The sequence below is a fragment of the Crocuta crocuta genome, unplaced genomic scaffold (assembly GCF_008692635.1).
Source record: "Crocuta crocuta isolate KB4526 unplaced genomic scaffold, BGI_CrCroc_1.0 scaffold71, whole genome shotgun sequence".
Taxonomy (NCBI): Eukaryota; Metazoa; Chordata; class Mammalia; order Carnivora; family Hyaenidae; genus Crocuta; species Crocuta crocuta.
The window spans coordinates 739,395-758,548 of record NW_027527548.1 but is presented as its reverse complement, the minus strand read 5'-3'; the positions used below and the strand labels follow the sequence as shown (position 1 = coordinate 758,548).

The 19,154-nt window shown below is 44.6% G+C and overlaps 1 long non-coding RNA gene across 1 annotated transcript in view; it reads left to right on the top strand.

Annotated features, from left to right (window-relative positions):
- The first annotated feature begins 448 nt into the window (after nucleotides 1–448).
- The window catches only part of LOC144233499 (uncharacterized), a 31,570-nt gene continuing 12,864 nt past the window's right edge, over nucleotides 449–19,154 (top strand). The window contains exon 1 of the long non-coding RNA XR_013335688.1: nucleotides 449–527. This is a non-coding gene — a long non-coding RNA (uncharacterized LOC144233499). The remainder of the gene's footprint in view (nucleotides 528–19,154) is intronic.

Below are 19,154 nucleotides of genomic sequence, written 5' to 3'. Positions count from 1 at the left end.
TGATGTGATCACACAATTGTTTTCTAGATAAAAGAGCAAACTGAAGTATTAAAAATTTTTTTTGAATGTTTTCTAATTTATTTTTGAATAATAAATATATCCGTCAGAGCAACGGCTAACATTCTTCACATTCCTTTTTTTTAAAATATTTTTATTTATTTCTAGGAGAGAGAGAGAGAGAGACAGCGTGATCAGGGGAGGGTTAGAGAGAGAGGGAGTCACAGACTGAAACAGGCTCCAGGCTCTGAGCTGGCAGTCAGCACAGAGCCCAACGCGGGGCTCGAACCCACGAACCGCGAGATCATGACCTAAGCGAAAGTCGGACGCTCAACCGACTAAGCCACCCAGGCGCCCCTCATTCTTCACATTCTTAACAGAGCAGTGGTTCCACATTCCACATTCTTAGCCACCAGGGCTTCTGATTTGAAAGCCTTGCCCCCCACCCCCGACTTGCTTCAATCTATCTTTGATCCAGAAATGCTCTAATTACCCATCTCAGCTACATTCATTAGTGATGGTGATCAGAGGTAAGGAAAGATGGAAACAGGAAACGATTCCCTTTCATACAGGCCACGGGTACTAACAAGGTCTGATGGCTTGACGTAGAGATCTCACCTCTTTGGGGCTTCCAACCCTATAGTCGCACCCTGAAACATCACCCAGACGCTACTCTAAGTAACTGCATGTTTGATCTTCCTCCCGTGAGGAGGGCCATATATACTGAGAGCTCTGAGATGAATTCCTCCTAGAAAATAGAGCTTTCAAGCTACATGAAGCTTGGGCCCAAAAACTATGACTGGTAAAAACCAACCACTTTGCCATAGACTTTATCGTCACATGATCATATAAGATGTAGTGTTATGTTATAATATTTTTTCATGCTGTAATGTTTCATATGGTATTTTACTTGCTTGTTATCTACCTTATAAGAATTGAAACTCGCTGAGGGCAGGGGTCTGGTATTGTCCCCTTAGATATTCTCAGTATCTATGTGAGTGTAACAGTAAGTTTTCATAATGTTTTTGGAATGAATATGTGAGTGATCTGTTTAATATCCAAAACCAAGGCATTAAAGAAAAGAGTCTGAATTCAAAAAAGTCTGGATGGTTAAAGTAAAAAATAGGAGACTAGTTAAGTATGCTTTATCCCATATATAAATTATGGGATATCCGTGTTATGGATTGTGGGATCATTTAGAGTATGTTAGGTTGAATGTAACAGAAAATGTAATTAATACTGACCGGGTGAAGGGATCACTGGAGGCAGTCATTCATCATCTTGCAAAATCTATGGTAACATGGGCCTCCGGTTGGGTTTGGATCAGGGGCTTGATGATTTCTTTCTTTTTTTTTTTTTTAATTTTTTAATGTTTTAATTTTATTTCTGAGAGAGAGAGACATCATGAGCAGGGCAGGGTCAGAGAGAGATGGAGATACAGAATCCGAAACAGGCTCCAGGCTCTGAGCTGTCAGCACAGAGCCGGATGTGGGGCTCAAACCCATGAACCATGAGATCATGACCTGAGCTGAAGTCGGACGCTTAACCAACTGAGCCGCCCAGGCGCCCCAGGGGCTTGATGATTTCATCAAGCACAAGGTTTCCTTTCAGTTTGTCTGCTCCGTCTCCTATGGCAGCAGCTAGAAACAAAAGATGGCTTCTAATTCCATGACCACAAGATGGCTGCCTGATCACAAGATGGCTGCCAAGGCTTCAGCAGTTGTAACTCTTCAGTCACGTTCAAAGGAGAAGATAGAGGGGCACCTGGGGCTCAGTCAGTTAGGTGTCTGCCTTTGGCTCAGGTCACGATCTCACCGATCGTGAGTTTGAACCCCACATTAGGCTCTGTGCTGACAGCACGGAGCCTGCTTGGGATTCTCTCCTCTCTCTCTGCCCCTACCCTACTTGCTCTCTCTCTCTCAAAATGAATAAACTTAAAAAAAAATTTTTTTTAAAGATTAGGCAAATTAAAAAAAAAAAAAGAGGGAGATAGAGAATTCCTCTTCTAGATGTCCCAGAAAATCTAGCCTCTTATTAGCTTAGCTCGAGCCATGTGCCCATCCTTAACCTAAGAATTATAGCCAGGAGATTGGCTCATGTGGATTGATCTGGGTCTATGCTACATGCCCATTTCTAGTGCTGAGTAAACTCGTAATATACATGGGCTATGTGGGGCAAATGTGGTGACCAGAATAAAAATTTAAGCACTTTCCAAAGAAAACGGAACAAAGATGTGATCTATTTTCTATGGTTACATGATTATATTTATGTAAAACAAAACAAAACAAAAAACCCAAAAGACCCCACACTATTTTCTATGGTCACGCACATATTGGTGTAAATACATACTAAGAATTCTGGAAGGATCCACGGCAAACTTACAGTAGTGGTTACTTCTGTGGAGGGTCCCCAGATTGAGAATTGTAGTTAAGGGCTATTTTAAATTTACCTAGAAAAAATGACCCTCAATCAGAGGCAAGTCCGCCTTCCGGGGGCCATTAGGCAATGTCTCCAGACGTTTTTGGTTGTCCAAAGGAGGCTGGGAGAGGGGAAAAGTGCTACTGGCATCTGATGGGTGGTGGCCGGGGACGCTGCTTGACATTCAGAGCCCAGAGCAGACTTCAAACCAAGAGATATCTAGCCTAAAATGCTAATAGGGCCGACATCGAGAAACCCTGGTCTAGAACATTCTAAGTTTTATAAGGGGATGGGATTCTAGTATTACTTGCAGAGTTAAAAGTTGATTTCTTTTCAAAAGGCTGTAGTGGATACTGTGATGTGCTGTCCACATAGTGACCGGTCACTCACTCCCCCAGCTGCCGGAGTCTTGGGGGCTGCTGATGACTCACATTTCTAGTGAATTCTTCAGAAATTGCCCCTCACTAAAGGAAGCCGCTCTAAGATTGAGTCTACTTCAAGAGCATTCCGTATCCTTGAGAAGCCTCAGCACTCTTTTTTTTTTTTTTAAATATTTTTATTTATTTCTAGGAGAGAGAGAGAGAGACAGCGTGAGCAGGGGAGGGTCAGAGAGAGAGGGAGTCACAGACTCTGAAACAGGCTCCAGGCTCTGAGCTGGCAGTCAGCACAGAGCCCGACGCGGGGCTCGAACCCACAAACCACGAGAATATGACCTAAGCGAAAGTCAGACGCTTAACCGACTAAGCCACCCAGGCGCCTCGAGAAGCCTCAGCACTCCTGACCCTGTGGGACAGGGCTTGTTCGTTGTGGGGACCGCCCTGGGCACCGCAGGATGCTTAGCAGCACGGTGGCCTCTCCCATCGGACGCCCACTAGTACCCCTTCTCCAGCAGCAACAACCAAGATGTCTCCAGACATCGCCAAGTGTTCTCTGGGGGCAAAATTGGCCCCCCCTCCCTGCATTAAGAACCAATGCCTGGTTGGAGTGCCTGGGTGGCTCAGTCGGTTAAGCGTCCGACTTCAGCTCAGGTCATGATCTCACGAGTCGTGGGTTTGAGCCCTGTGTCCGGCTCTGTGCTGACAGCTCAGAGTCCCGAGCCTGCTTTAGAGTCTCTGTCTTCCTCTCTCTCTCTGCCCCTCCCCCACGTGTGCTCTCTCTCAAAAATAAAAAAAAAATAAACATGAAAAAAACAAAAGAGAAAGAAACCAAAGCCTGGTTGATGCAGAGATGCAAAGGCCCGGCCCCCAGCCTCACTTTAGAACATCTCTGAGGGCCTCCCCAGCTTCATGGCCCCACCAGGGACTGACTGAGGCCTTCACTGCAACTGTCTCATAATTGAGTTTCTCCCTCCACACCCCCTTGCCCCCCTCACCCCTTCACGGCTGTTAAGCACTTCCCAGCAAAGGGTCTATCTGCAAATCTCCCTCCCAGAAACTGTGCTCTGGGACAACAGATCCAGGGCTGAGATCAAGGCGCAGGGGGCTTAAGTGACTCGTGGAAGTAACAGGTTAGAGGTGGCTGTAAAACCACAGCACGTCTCCTTATTCCGGAAATGCTCGGGAGCATTAAACTTCACGACCTTCTTCTTAACATTGGGCTCTGCTGACACCACAGTGAGCCTGCCTTTCCCGTCCCCGCTGCGACCCCGCGTGTGCTTCGAGAACTGAAGGAGCAGAATCAAAATGCCTACAATGGGAAACCTGATGGTGTTAACTCGATTCCTTTTTCTTTATGGCTCCTAAGCTGCATACCTTACAGACGCGTTCGTCTGTGAGCTCTTTCAACTAGTTGATGGGCAGCAGGTCCAGACATGTAGATATTTCAACCCCAAGTAATTAACATGACTGCTGAAAGGCCGTCTGTCTGGAAAACTTTTTCCTTTGGATAAAAATATGGATGTGAGATAAAAGACCCATGTGAACATCGTGGTTGTGACAAGGTCATTCCTCAGTGGGAGCGTCCGTTTCTTTTTTTCTTTTATTTATTTTTCTTTTTAAAAAACTTTTTAATGTTTGTTTTTGAGAGAGAGAGACAGAGCACAAGTGGGGGAGGGGCAGAAAGAGAGAGGGAGACACAGAATCTGAAGCAGGCTCCAGGCTCTGAGCTGTCAGCACAGAGCCTGACGCAGGGCTCGAACCCACGCACTGTGACATCATGACCTGAGCCGAAGTCGGATGCTTAACCCACTGAGCCACCCAGGAGCCCTGGGGAGCATCCATTTCTAACAAGTTATACAGTTAGAAGTTAGAAGGCCGTGGTCTGCTGTGAGAGCTCTTACTATAGCAATAATTAATGCAAATAATGTACATTAGTTTAATCATTATATAATATATACTAATAATAAACATTAATTGAGCCATTGCTATATATCCCAGGCACATGGTTTTTAAAAAATATTTGTTTATTTTTGAGAGAGAGATGCAGATCGTGCAAGCAGGGGAGGGGCAGAGAGAGAGGGAGACACAGGATCCTAAACAGGGTCCAGGCTCTGAGCTGTCGGCACAGAGCCCCATGTGGGGACTGAACCCATGAACTGCGAGAACATGACCTGAGCCAAAGTCAGACGCTTAACCGACTGAATCACCCAGGTGCCCCTGTCAGGCACGTGTTTTGCATATGCATATACATATTTCTGTATTCTATTTTCATATGTCATTAAATATACTACATACTGTACTGTATTAGTATGTATTTTGCATACTATATGTAATACTTATATAATATGACATATTATGTATCATGTCTCTGTAAGAGAGGTATTATTGTCTTGCCCACTGGCTGCTGAGGAACCTGAGGCACAGAGAGGTTAAGTAACTTGCCCAAATTCCCACAGCTCTTAGATGATAGAGCCTCTCCAGCCTGCATGACTGCTTGTAACTTTCAAAAGTTATGGTTCAAAAAAAAAAGGAAGCTACGGTCCCAACTTGGAGCACATTCATTCAGTTGAATGTTGGGAAGAGAAAAACAAACAAACAAACAAACAAACAAACACCTGTCTTCCTCCCTTCCTCCTAGCATATAGTAAGTAAGTCTTCAAAAAATAACAAAAGTAAGTAAATCGCATGGTCTTTGTGTTAAACGGGTATGTTCTACTGGTCAGCTGGGTTCATTTAAGGAACCCATATAAATGCTGAAAATGTATTGCTGTTCATCGTATCTGCAAAGGAAAATATAGTTATGGATCAGTGATAGATTTTCGAGCATTGAAGTTGGCAACTTTTTGTAACACCTAACTATGTTATTCAACTACCGATACTGCAAGTTTCTCCCAGTCATGCGTGATGTGCAAAAAGTAGGGGAGTTGATCGATTACTTACAGTGATCAACACACCCTGCACAGCATGGCTCTGTTGAAAAACTGGATGTGACTTTGTCACTCCTCTCTGGAGGCAGAAACGCTGCCTTGGGTTTAGTATTGGTTTGTTTTTGCTCTGCTGCTGATGGCCAGGATCTGATCAAGTTGAACTTCCTGTAGAATAATTCACAGAAAAGCTATTTATGGCTTCGTAATCTTCCTGATCTGAACTAGCAGCTTAGGGTAAAGGAAGAGTGTGGAGGAAGTGGAGCATAAAAAAAATGAAAGAAAAGAAAGAAAGAAAGAAAGAAANGCTTCGTAATCTTCCTGATCTGAACTAGCAGCTTAGGGTAAAGGAAGAGTGTGGAGGAAGTGGAGCATAAAAAAAATGAAAGAAAAGAAAGAAAGAAAGAAAGAAAGAAAGAAAGAAAGAAAGAAAGAAAGAAAAGAAAAGAAAAGAAAAGCCCAGGGTGATGGCTAGCTTAGATGTCCTTTAAAGGAAGAAAGTGCTCAAAATCATAGGCTGAATAGTATATTGTATTTGGTATCAGTTATTTTATTTTATTTGTTAAATGTTTATTTATTTGGAGAGAGAGAGACAGTGTGCTAGCAGGGGAGGGGCAGAGAGAGAGAGAGAGAAGGAGAGAATTCCAAGCAGGCTCCACCGTGTCGGTGCAGAGCCTGATGCAGGGCCCAGTCTCATGACCCTGGGATCATGACGTGAACCGAAATCAAGAGTTGGATGCTTAACAGACTGAGCCACCCAGGCACCCCAATGTCANCACAGAGCCCGACGCGGGGCTCGAACCCACGAACCGCGAGATCATGACCCAAGCGAAAGTCGGACGCTTAACCGACTAAGCCACCCAGGCGCCCCTAAGTTTATTTCTTTATTTTGAGAGAAGAGAGAGAGAACACAAGCAGGGGAGGGACGGAGAGATGGAAAGTGAGAATCCCAAGCAGAGTCTAGAATGTCAGTGCAGAGTTCAAGGTGGGACTCAAATCACAAACCGTGAGATCATGACCCGAGCTGAAACCCAGAGTCAGACACTTAACTGACTGAGCCACCCGGCGCCCCATGATGTCACATATTTTAAAATCTAAGAGAGGAAGTTAAAAAACAAAACAACACATAGTTCTGAGATGGAAAACTTCCTCCCTCCCTTTTAAGTTTATTCACGAAGGTTAGCAGAGTGGCCTGGAGTTTGATTGCCTGGGTCTAAATCCTACCTCCGCCTCTTCCCGTGTACCTGTGAAGGGTTCCCGGAACTAATACATGTAAAGGGCTTAGAAAAGTGCCTGGCTCTTAGGAAACACAAATGTTGTATAATTTTATGATAAATAATAATTTTAGCAATCATTGTTTTACGAGGATACTTCTTCTCACATTTCACTTCAATTTATCAAATATAGGCTTAGTTCCGTCTAAGTGCCCAACCTTGCTTTCCATTGGATAAAACTCAGTTGTGGATAACATCAGGCTACATACTGTGCTTGGGGTTGAATCTGCTGGAGCCGCCATTTTCTTTTAATGCTTATTTTTGAGAGAGAGAGAGAGAATGTGAGCTGGGGAAAGGCAGAGGGAGAGAGACAGAGGATCTGAAGTGGGCTCCATGATGACAGCAGTGAGCCTGATGTGGGGCTTGAACTTATGAACTGCAAGATCATGACCTGAGCCAAAGTCAGACACTCAACCAAGTGAGCACTCAGGCACCCCGGAGCTGCCATTTTCTTTTTCTTTTCCTTTTTTTTTTTACACAAATAGTTTATTGTCAAATTGGTTTCCATATAACACCCAGTGCTCATCCCCACAAGTGTCCTCCTCTATGCCCATCCCCCCTCCCCCCACATCCATCAGTCCTCAGTTTGTTTTCAGCATTCAAGAGTCTCTCATGGTTTGCCTCTCTCCCTTTCCCCCACCATTTCCCCCCTTCTTCTTCCCCACGGTCCTCAGTTAAGTTCCTCCTAATCCTCCTACACATGCAAACATATATTTGTCCTTCTCTGCCTGACTTATTTCACTCAGCGTAACACCCTCAAGGTCCATCCACGTTGCTACACATGGTCAGATTTCATTCTTTCCCATTGCCATGTAGTATTCCATGGTATAGATAAACCACATCTTCTTGATCCATTCGTCCGTTGATGGACACTTAGGCTCTTTCCATGTTTTGGCTGTTGTTGAGAGTGCTGCTGTGAACACTGGGGTCCATGTCTGGAGCTGCCATTTTCATTTGAGTTGTATGTTGGGCTGGGAATGCAAATAGGCCTGGGGCATGAAGATTTTGAACAAGCAGATGAGTCTATGCTATCTAAATAGTGATGAGTCTGATTAACATGGTTCTTTTGTAATGTAAAACGTACGCAGACACCAAATTTACTACTTTACTGGATTGAATAGTGTCCCTCAAAATTCATGTCCACTTGGGACCTAAGAATGTGACCTTATCTGGAAATGGGGTGTTTGCATACCTTAGGAAGTTAAAACGAGGTTGTAGTGGATGAGGGTGGGCCCTAAATGCAATTTGTAAGAAGAGAGTAATTTGGACAGAGAGGCACAGACACACAGAGGCGAAGGTCACATGAAGCTGGAGACAGATTGGAGGGATCTACAAATCAAGGAATAATAAGGATCGCCAGCACCAACCCGAGGCTAGTGGTGGCCAGGAAGGATTCTTTCTTGGAGACTTTTATTTTTTTTATTTTTTTAAAATATTTTTATTTATTTCTAGGAGAGAGAGAGACAGCGTGAACAGGGGAGGGTCAGAGAGAGAGGGAGATACAGACTCTGAAACGGGCTCCAGGCTCTGAGCTGGCAGTCAGCACAGAGCCCGACGCGGGGCTCGAACCCACAAACCGTAAGATCATGACCTAAGCGAAAGTCGGACGCTTAACCAACTAAGCCATCCAGGTGCCCCACTTTTTTTTTTAATGTTTTATTTATTTCTGAGAGAGAGAGAGAGAGAGACAGCATGAGCAGGGGAGGGTCAGAGAGAGGGAGATACAGAATCTGAAGCAGGCACCAGGCTCTGAGCTAGCTGTCAGCACAGAGCCTGACATGGGGCTTAAACCCATGATCCGTGAGATCATGACCTGAGCCAAAGTCAGACGCTTAACTGACTGAGCCACTCAGGTGCCCCCAAAATTTAAATTTAAAAAAGTGAACAAGTTGGGGCACCTGCTGGCTCAGTGTGGCACATGAGACCCCTGGTTGTGAGTCCAGCCCCACGTTGGGCATAGAGTTTATTTTAAATAAATAAATACTAAAAAAATGAAAAAGTGAACAAATTCCTTTCACTAGCACATATATTCTTTGTGCAACCAGTGAGCTAAGGATAGGTTTTGATTTAAAAAAATTTTTTTTAAATATTTTTATTTATTTGTGTGTGAGAGAGAGAGAGACAGCGTGAGCAGTGGAGGGTCAGAGAGAGAGGAAGATACAGAATCTGAAGCAGGCTCCAGGCTCTGAGCTATTTGTCGGTACAGAGCCTGACACAGGGACTCAAACCCACAAACCGAGAGATCATGACCTGAGCCGAAGTGGGAGGCTTAACCGACTGAGCCACCCAAGCACCCCAATTTCTTAGTTTTAAATGCTTGGGGAAAAAATTGAAAAAATAATTTTTTGACACATGAAAATTATATAAAATTCAAGTTTCAATGTCCACCATCAAAAATGAATTGAAAGTCAGTCACACTCATTCCTTTGTGTTTTGGGCCGAAAAATGGCAGAGTTGAGATACAGAGGAAGAGGACCCACAAAAGCCTAAAATATTCACCTGGCCCTTTACATAAACAGTTTTTAGTCCCTGTTCTAAAGAACAAAGTCATCATTTGCATGCTTGTAGAAATAGAAGGGGCTCTTTAATATTAAATGACCATCCCATGAGGACTACTTCTTCTTCTTTTTTTTAAGTAAACCCTACACCCACCGTGGGGCTTAAGCTCACCACCCAGAGATCAAAAGTCCCCTGCTCTACCAACTGAGCCAGCCAGCTGTCGCCCCTGAGGACTTTCAAAAATTAAACAGCTCACGAAACTCAAAAAAAACCTGAGAATTTTCTTGCTTCATTTTCCTTTTTTTTAAATGTTTATTTATTTTTGAGAGACAGAGAGAGAGAGACAAAGCAGGAGTGGGGAGGGGCAGAGAGAGAGGGAGACACAGAATCCAAAGCAGCCTCCAGGCTCCTAGCTGTCAGCACAGAGCCCGACGCAGTGCTTGAACCCATGAGCCGCAGGATCGAGATCGTGGCCTGAGCCGAAGCGCCTAACCAGCTGAGCCACCCAGGTGCCCCTTTTCTTACTTCATCTTTTTTTTTTTTTTAATATTTTTATTTATTTCTAGGAGAGAGAGACAGAGAGACAGCATGAGCAGGGGAGGGTCAGAGAGAGAAGGAGTCACAGACTGAAACAGGCTCCAGGCTCCGAGCTGGCAGTCAGCACAGAGCCCGACGCGGGGCTCGAACCCACGAACCGCGAGATCATGACCCAAGCGAAAGTCGGATGCTTAACCGACTAAGCCACCCAGGCGCCCCATCTTACTTCATCTTAAAGAACGTTAGACAAGCCAGAGCTTCTGTAAACTTTCATAAGACATTTATCTACTGTCTGGGTCTCCCCTTGTCTCTGCCAGTGAGGCCGTCGGGATGAGAACAGACCCCAACCCCCTTCCCTTTATATCTTATTGAAAATTCAACCTATTTGGTTAACAAAAAACCAAAGTGACCTAGAACTACATTTAGCCTTAACTAAGACTAAATCAAACCTTTCCGGTTTTGCTGTTTTGATGATGGGAAGAGCACTTTATCACCAATAAAACAGGTATAAAAAGATAACCTGATTTCCTGAAAGTTCAGTTCTGGGTTTATGAGAGAAAAGAGACTCATGTAAAAAGTTAGGTCATAATAATACTGTCAATAGCTGCATTTTTCAAACTTTTGGACAACGATCCATAGTAAAACATAAATGTTTTCCTGTGACCCAGCATACACGGGTTTACACACATGCTGAAATAAAAGTACTGGTTTTAACGTGTGTCATTTAGTGTATTCTGGTATTTTCTATGTCACTCCATCATTTTCTTTAAAAGGTTTTATTTATTGGGGTGACTGAGTGGCTCAGTCAGTTAAGCATCCAACTTCAGCTCAGGACATGATTTCAGGGTTCTTGAGTTCGAGTCCCGCATCGGGCTCTGTGCTGACAGCATAGAACCTGCTTCAGATCCTCTGCCCTGCTCTCTNGGATGAGCCAGCCAGCCCCCCCTCCCCCCGCCACCATTATTTTCTATTCCATGTTGGTCTAGTCTAGTCTGCTTATAAATAAAATAGTAGTCATGACCCAGAAAGTTAATTTTATACCCTACTAACGTATTGAAAGCTGAGATTTGAAAAACACTGGTATATATTCTTTAGAATCATGGTCAGGGAGAATGATCCCAGAAACTTGTTCAAATTAAGTATGACACAAGCAAACAGGGCGGCTGTAAAATCATTAAAATAAATGTGGTAAAGGTCTACGTACTGATGCAGAGTCGTCCCCAGAATATATTTGCAAGTTTACAAAGCCGGGTTATAAATAGCACAGTATTAGGACCCTATATTTGCAGGTGACCACACACACACACACACACACACACACACACCCCTCTATCCCACCTTCCCATGGCTTCAGGACAAAGGAGACACTGGCCATACTTGAGCCTCATTTCCTTCTCCTACAGTCGGTCTATAAGGATTGAAGGTGAAAGACACTTTACACAGGCAAACGAGGGGTAGTACCATCCAGAGAAGAAGGAAGCCAATGTTACCTAAAGTTCAGTAAAAATAAGCACAATGCGATCTAGCTGATGTTTACAATGACCTTTTTTTTTTTTTTTTAAGAGAGAGAGAGCATGAGTGGGGGAGAGGGACAGAGAGAGAGAGAGAGAGAGAACAAATCCCAAGCAGACTCCATGCTCAGTGTGGGGCCCAATGTGGGGCTTGAACCCACAAACCCGTGAGATCATGACCTGAGCCAAAACCAAGAGTCAGACGCTTAACTGACTGAGCCACGCAGATGCCCCAAATCTATACCATTTTTAAAAGCTGCAACCCAAGTCCTGCAGACTGACTGGTTGGACTCAGTGTTCATCTTTCTCTCCTCTGGCTTCTTCTCCTCCTTTCTTATCCCCCTTTTTAAAATTAAAAAAATATATTTTTAGTGACAGTTCTATTTTTAAAGACAGTTTTATTGCAGTATAAGTTAAGGTCATAAAATTCACCTCTCTTAAGTGAACAATTCGATGATTTTTCGTAGTATTTCAAAATAATGCAGGTTTTCATCATCTCAGGAAAACCTCTCAGCTATTTATCTTCAATTCCTGTTCCCACCTCAGCCCCAGGCAGCCACGAATCCACTTTTTAGCTTTGTGGATTTGCCTTTTCTAGACATTTCGCCTTCTTTTCTTTAGTTTTAAATTTTATTTATTTTGAGAGAGAAAGAGCAAGAATGAGTGGGGGAGGAGCAGAGAGAGAGGGAGAGAGAAAATCCCAAAAAGGCTCTGCACCGAGCTGATGCAGGGCGCAAATGCAGAGCCTGATGCCGGGCTCGAACCCATGAACCGTGAAATCGTGACCTGAGCTGAAATCAAGAGTCAGACGCTTAAACGACTGAGCCACCCAGGCGCCTCTTGCCTTCTTTTCTTCAGGTGGAAATATTGTTATTGCTTTTTAAAATATATTGGTTAAAATAAAATATTTTGGCTCTAAAAGCAAGACATTTGTGGTAAAAAGTGCAGATGATACAGAAGGGAATAAATTAAAAGGTGACCATTCATTCTCTTGTTAACCCTGCCCTTTATTTAAAAAATTGTTTTAAATGTTTTTTATTTATTTTTAAGAGTCAGAGAGAGACAGCACGAGCAGGGGAGGGTCAGAGAGAAAGGGAGACACAGAATCTGAAGCAGGCTCCAGGGTCTGAGCTGTCAGCACAGAGCCCGATGCGGGGCTCGAACCCACGAACTGTGAGATCATGACCTGAGCCGGAGTCAGATGCTCAACCGACTGAGCCACCCAGATGCCCCAACCCTACCCTTTAGAGATCTACTGTTAACAAATCACCATGTATCCCTCCCCATATTTCTCCCTAAACCATCGTAAACAAGGGGCGCCTGGGTGGCTTAGTGGGTTGGGTGGCCGACTCTTGGTTTCGACTCTAGTCATGATCCCAGTGTCAGGGGATGGAGTCCCAGGAAGGCTCCAAGCTGAGCATGGAGCCTGCTTGGAAGCCGTCAGCACAGAGCCAGCTTGGGATTTCTCTCTCCCTCCCTCTCTCTGCTCCTCCCCTGCTTGAGCGCACTCTCTCTCTCGCTCTTTCTCTCTCAAAAAATAAATAAACATGAAAACTTTATACATTTGCCTGACTCCAGTCTTCCCGCCGTTCCCAATCTCCACGATTTCCCAGAGATTACTGTCAGCATTTTCCTGATCACATCTGCAAATTGTTTCAGTCCTTGGGAATGTAATTCATCAGGTTTTAAAACTTTCTGACAAGGTGAATAAGGTAACAAAGGCCCCAGCTGAATGTTTTCCCGGGGCCTTCTTAACCCTCCCCCTCGTGTGCGATTCTCCTCTGATTACTTCTCCTTTCGTCTGTGTTTACATTTTGTGATTTCTTAAAAATGAGTTCCTAGGCAACAGAGAGAACGAGGGAGGCGGCGGTGCGACCCGAACCAGGACTTGGGGACCCGGGCCGCTGGGTGGCCCTGCCCAAATTTGCCGCTCGACACGAGTAGACGTTCATACTTACATCTACCCGGCAACCTTTTCCGCTTTCTGGAAACTGCACTCCAACCTTCCTGGGGGATGTCCCCGCCCCCACTCGGTCTGTCTGGTTGCAGTGGGGCTGACCCCCATCCTTGCACTCCGAGAATAAGCAAGTGACTCAGGTCTGCCCGGACATCAGCACGGCTCATCTCGGGCCCCCGTCGTCAGCTCAGAGCCGGGCATGTGACCCAAGGCCGTCCGGGGAGAGTCAGTTCTGGGATATTTACGGGAAATACCGGACAAGAAGTGCTCTTTTCTAACCGTGATGTGATGGGGAGCAGGGTTGTATCTGCTCTGGGCCACTGTCTGGGGAAGGCTTGTGAAAGGTGCAAGTGCGGTGCGGGTGGCCCAGTGGTGAGCTTCGCTGCCTTCTAAGGATGAAGGTGACACACAGGAGATCAACTAAGAGAGGAGGAGAGACTTCTGACTCACCGTCTGGATCCATCCAGGCCTGAACCTGGTGCTACCTATGACCTTTGCGGTCACATGAGCCTATGAATTCTCACACTTTGATGTGGGTTTCTGTCACTTGCTGTCAAGAAACCTGATTAATACAATGTCCTTGGCTGAGCGATTTCATCTGTTGCCTCAGTTTCCTGAGGGGGGTAGCAACCAAAGGAAGCAAAAATTTTTTTAAATATTTTTATTTATTTCTAGGAGGGAGAGAGAGACAGCGTGAGCAGGGGAGGGTCAGAGAGAGAGGGAGTGACAGACTGAAACAGGCTCCAGGCTCTGAGCTGGCAGTCAGCACAGAGCCCGACACGGGGCTCGAACCCACGAACCGCGAGATCATGACCCAAGCGAAAGTCGGACGCTCAACCGACTAAGCCACCCAGGCGCCCCTAAAGGAAGCAAATTTTTAAAAAGATATTTATTTATTTTGAGAGAGAGAGAGAGGGAGAGGGAGCCAGCGGGGAAGGGGAATCCCAAGCAGCCTCCGTGCTTTCAGCTCAGAGCCTGACTCCGGGCTCGAATTCACAAATGGTGGGATCAAGACCTAAGCCGAAATCAAGAGTCCCAAAGGAAGCAATTTTTTGAAAAGCAACAGGGAAGGATAGAAAGGTTACACCAATTTACACTACTGCTGATAGGGTATGAGAATACCTACTCACTTCCTAACATCTTTTGTGTGTGTGTCTTTTTTCATATTACCAGAACTCCAATTTCTATTCTAGTATATTGCCACTTGAAATAAAAGTTGAATTTCCCAGCTTCCCTTGCAGTTAGGTATAGTCACGTGACTGAATCTAACCAATGAGATGGAAGCGAGTGGGGGAGGGGTCTTCCAGAAGGGACAGCGTGTGCTCTTCTCGTTCTCTCCCTGTATCCACCAGCAGCCTGGGATGCAGATGTGACAGAGGGTATTCCAGCCAATATTGTGAGTCGTGTGACTTTAAGAACGGAGTGCTAGATAAAGCAGGCACACAGACAGAAGCCAGGTCCCCGAGGAAAATGCACCCACAGTACCAGCTCTCATTGGATGACCTACAGCCGTCTTTTACATCATAAAAGAAATATACTTCTATCTCACTTAAGTCACCACTTTGCCACTTGTCTGTGACTGATATTCCAAACCTGAGTCTAACTGACAGCACCGTCCCCACCCCACCCCTCGCACACTAAGCAACCCATTGCATTACAATTTTTTTTTCATTTTGAAAGTCTGATAGGTGAAAAGGCAATGCCGCTTTATCACTTTAAATTCATTTCTCCTAAGCGTTGGTCTTATTTTTATATGCTTATGAGCCATTTGTCCCTTTTCTGCCTGTGAGCTGTCTATTCTGATCTATTTCTTGACTCCAGGCTCAGGCTGCCTCTCCTCTGTGGTTATAAAATGGCCACCAGCAGCTGCTGGCTTCTATTGCATCTTCTCAGCGACCTCGGCAGACAGAGTACTGTTTTCCCGGACGATCCACCACAAGTTTGGGAACTGTCAAGGGAACAAGAAGACAACCTACAGCCCGGGACAAAACAGTTACCAAAGACACACACTAGCCCCTCCCCCCCCCTTATCCACAAGGGATACCTTCCAAGCCTGCCAGCGAATGCCTAAAGCCACACGTAGCACTGAACCCTATATATACCATGTTTTTCCCGTACGTATGAGAAATTTCCATTTATAAACTAGGCACAGCAAGGGATGAACAGCAACAACTAATAATAATATGGGTCGATTATACCAATATATTGTAATAAAAGTTATTGAATGTGGTCTCTCTCTCAAAATATTTTATGGGGCTGCACTCACCTTTCTGCTTGTGGTGATGTGAGACCATAAAAGTGAGGTGAATGTCCTGGCTGTTGTACATAACGTTAGGCTACTATTGACTTTCTAAGGATGGATCAGAAGGAGGACCATCTGCTTCCTGAAGGAGGTTGACCTTAGGTAACTGAAGCCGGGGAAAGTCGAACTGCAGAGAAAGGGGGAGTGCTGTATGCAGCAAAAGACTATTATCCAAAATATACAAAGAACTCTTAAAAACCCAACTGTAAGAAAACTAACAATCAGATTTTATTTCTTTTAAGTTTATTTATGTATCTTTGAGAGAGAAAGAGAGAGTGAGAGAGAGATAGAGGATCTGAAGCAGGCTCTGCACTGGACAGCAGAGAGTCCAAGGTGGAGCTTGAACTCACCTACAGTGAGACCATGACCGAAGTCGAAGTTGGAAGCTTAACTGACTGAGTCACTCAGGCGCCCCACAGCCAGATTTTAAAAACATGCAAAAAGGGGCGCCTGGGTGGCTCAGTGGGTTAAGCATCCAGCTTCGGCTCAGGTCATGATCTCATGGCTCCCGAGTTCAAGTCCTGCATTTGGCTCAGTGCTGACAGCTCAGAGCCTGGAGCCTGTTTCAGATTCTGTCTCGTCTCTCTCTGCCCTCTCCCACTCACACGCACTCTCTTTCTCTCTCAAATATAAATAAACATGAAAAAATAAAAATAAAAACATGCAAAAGACCTGGACTCACACCTCTCCAAAGAAGATACACAGATGGTGGGTTGCCTGGGTAGCTGAGTCAGTTAAGCTTCCAACTTTGGCTCAGGTCATGATCTCATGGTTTGTGAGTTCGAGCTCCGCATCGGGGTCTGTGCTGACACCTCAGAGTCTGGAACCTCCTTCAGATACTGTGCCTCTCCCTCTCTCTGCCCCTCCCCTGCTCATGCTCTGTCTCTCAATAGTAAATAAGAATGTTAAAAACTTTTTATATACAGACGGCAAATATACGAGGAGACGCTTTTTATATCATATGTCATCAAGGAAATACAAACTAAAGCCATAAGTAAATATCTCTGCACGGCACGGCTACTAGAATGGCTACAATCAGAAACACTGACACCAAATACTGGCCAGGAAGCGGGGCAGGAACTTTCATGCATTCCTGGCAGGAATGCAAATATGGTTTAACCACTTTGGAAGACAGTTGGCAACTTCTCACAAAACTCAGCATACTTTTACCATACGATCCAAACATTGTCCTCCTTGGTTAAGTCCAAATTAGTTGAAATGTACGTCTACACAAAACCTGCACACGGATATTTAAAGCATATTTATTCATAATTACCAAAACATCATGGCAACCAAGGTTTCCTTCGGCAAGTGAACGTGTTATATCCATACGGTGGAGTAAAATTATTCAGCACTGAAGTGAAATGACTCGGGGTGCCTGCCTGGGTGGCTCAGTCAGTTAAGCGTCCGATTGGCTCAGGTTCTCATGAGTTGTGAGTTCAAGCCCCACGCCAGGCTCACTGCTGTCAGCGCAGAGCCTGCTTCCTCTGTCCCCTTCTCTCTGCCGCCCCCCCCCCACTTGCGCTCTCTCAAAAAAGGAAACAAATAAATGAAATGTAATGACTTATCAAGCCATGAGAAGACATGGAGGGATCTTAAAGGCATATTACTAAGTGAAAGAGGCCAATGAATAGGCTTGCTGTATGATTCCAACAATATGACATTCTGGAAAAGCTAAAACATTCTGGAGACCGTAAAAAGATCTGTGGCTGCCAGAGGCTGGGGGAAAGGAATGAATCGGTTGAGTACAGGGGACTTTTAGGGCAGCGAAGTGACTGTATGATACTGTAATGGTAGATACATATTATTACATATTTGTCCAAACCTATACAATCTACAACACCAAGAGTGAACTCTGGTGGCGCCTGGGTGGCTCAGTCTGTTAAGTGTCTGACTCTTGATTTCAGCTCAGGTCACCATCTCACAGCTCGTGGGTTTGAGCTCTGAGTCGGGCTCTGCGCTAAGCGCAGAGACTGCTTGGCATTCTCTTTCTCCCTCTCTCTCTGCCCCTCCCCTGTGCTCTCTCTGTCCCTCCCCTGTGCTCTCTCTGTCTCAAAAATAAATACATAAACATTTTTTAAAAATGAAAAACTTAAATGTTAAAAAAAAGTGAATTCTAATGTTAGCTACAGACTTTGCTTGATAATAATGTATCCATGTGGGTTCACTGATCGCACAAACATACCATTCTGGTAAGGGATGTTGATAGCAAGGAAAATGTGTGTGTGGGAGGGGGAGGGCTAACATGGGAACTCTGTACTTTCCACTCAGTTTTACTGTGAATCTAAAACTGCTCTTTAAAAAAAAAATTATTTTTAAAAAAATTTTTTAGTGTTTATTGTTGAAGGAGAGAGAGACAGAGCATGAGTGAGGGAAGAACAGAGAGAGAGGGAGACACAGAATCCAAAGCAGGTTCCAGGCTCTGAGCTGTCAGCACAGAGCTTGACTCGGGGCTCGAACTCACAGACTGTGAGACCATGACCTGAGCCGAAGTGGGATGTTTAACCAACTGAGCCACCCAGGTGCCTCCCCAAAAAATCTATTTTTTAAAAATAATATAGGAATTGGCTCTGGTAGGACCAGACAGGGTCACATGCCTCTAGCTGATCAGTGAGTGTAGTTGGGTCATGTGCCTCTCTGATCAACTGAGCACATTGATTGATCGGGTCCAGGTGCCTGTCCCTCTCTCGAACCAGAGCAATCAGCCCTCCAGAAGCACGTGGAATGGGGCAGGGGAGGGATAGCACTTTAGAAAGAACATAAGAAATTTTTTTAATAGTTTATTGTCAAGTTGGTTTCCATATGACACCCAGTGCTCATCCCCATAAGTGCCCTCCTCCCTGCCCATCACCCCCCCCCACTCCCCTCCATCTGCCCTCAGTTTGTTCTCTGCATTCTAGAGTCTCTCATGGTTTGCCTCCCTCCATCTCCTCCACTATTTTTCCCCTTTTTCTCCTCCATGGCCCTCCTTTAAGTTCCTCCTAATCCTCCTATACGTGCAAACATATAGTATCTATGACAGAGGTTTCTAACAATACAAATCTACTTCAAAAAAAGAAGAAAGATCTCAAATAAACAACCTAACTATACACATAAAAGAAATAGAAAAAATAAGAACTAAGTCAAGACATAATAGAAAAAAAGAAATACTAAAGAGCATAGCAGAAATAAAGACAAAATAAGTGAAAAAGGGAAAAGTAAATCTGTTTTTTTTTTTTTTACAGGGAATGAATGTAGTTTATTATTATTTTTTAAAAATGTAGAACAGGCAGGGGGCATCTGGGTGGCTCAGTCGGTTAAGGGTGGGACTCTTAGTTTCGGTCCAGGTCATGATCTTTTTTTTTTTTTTTTTTTTTTT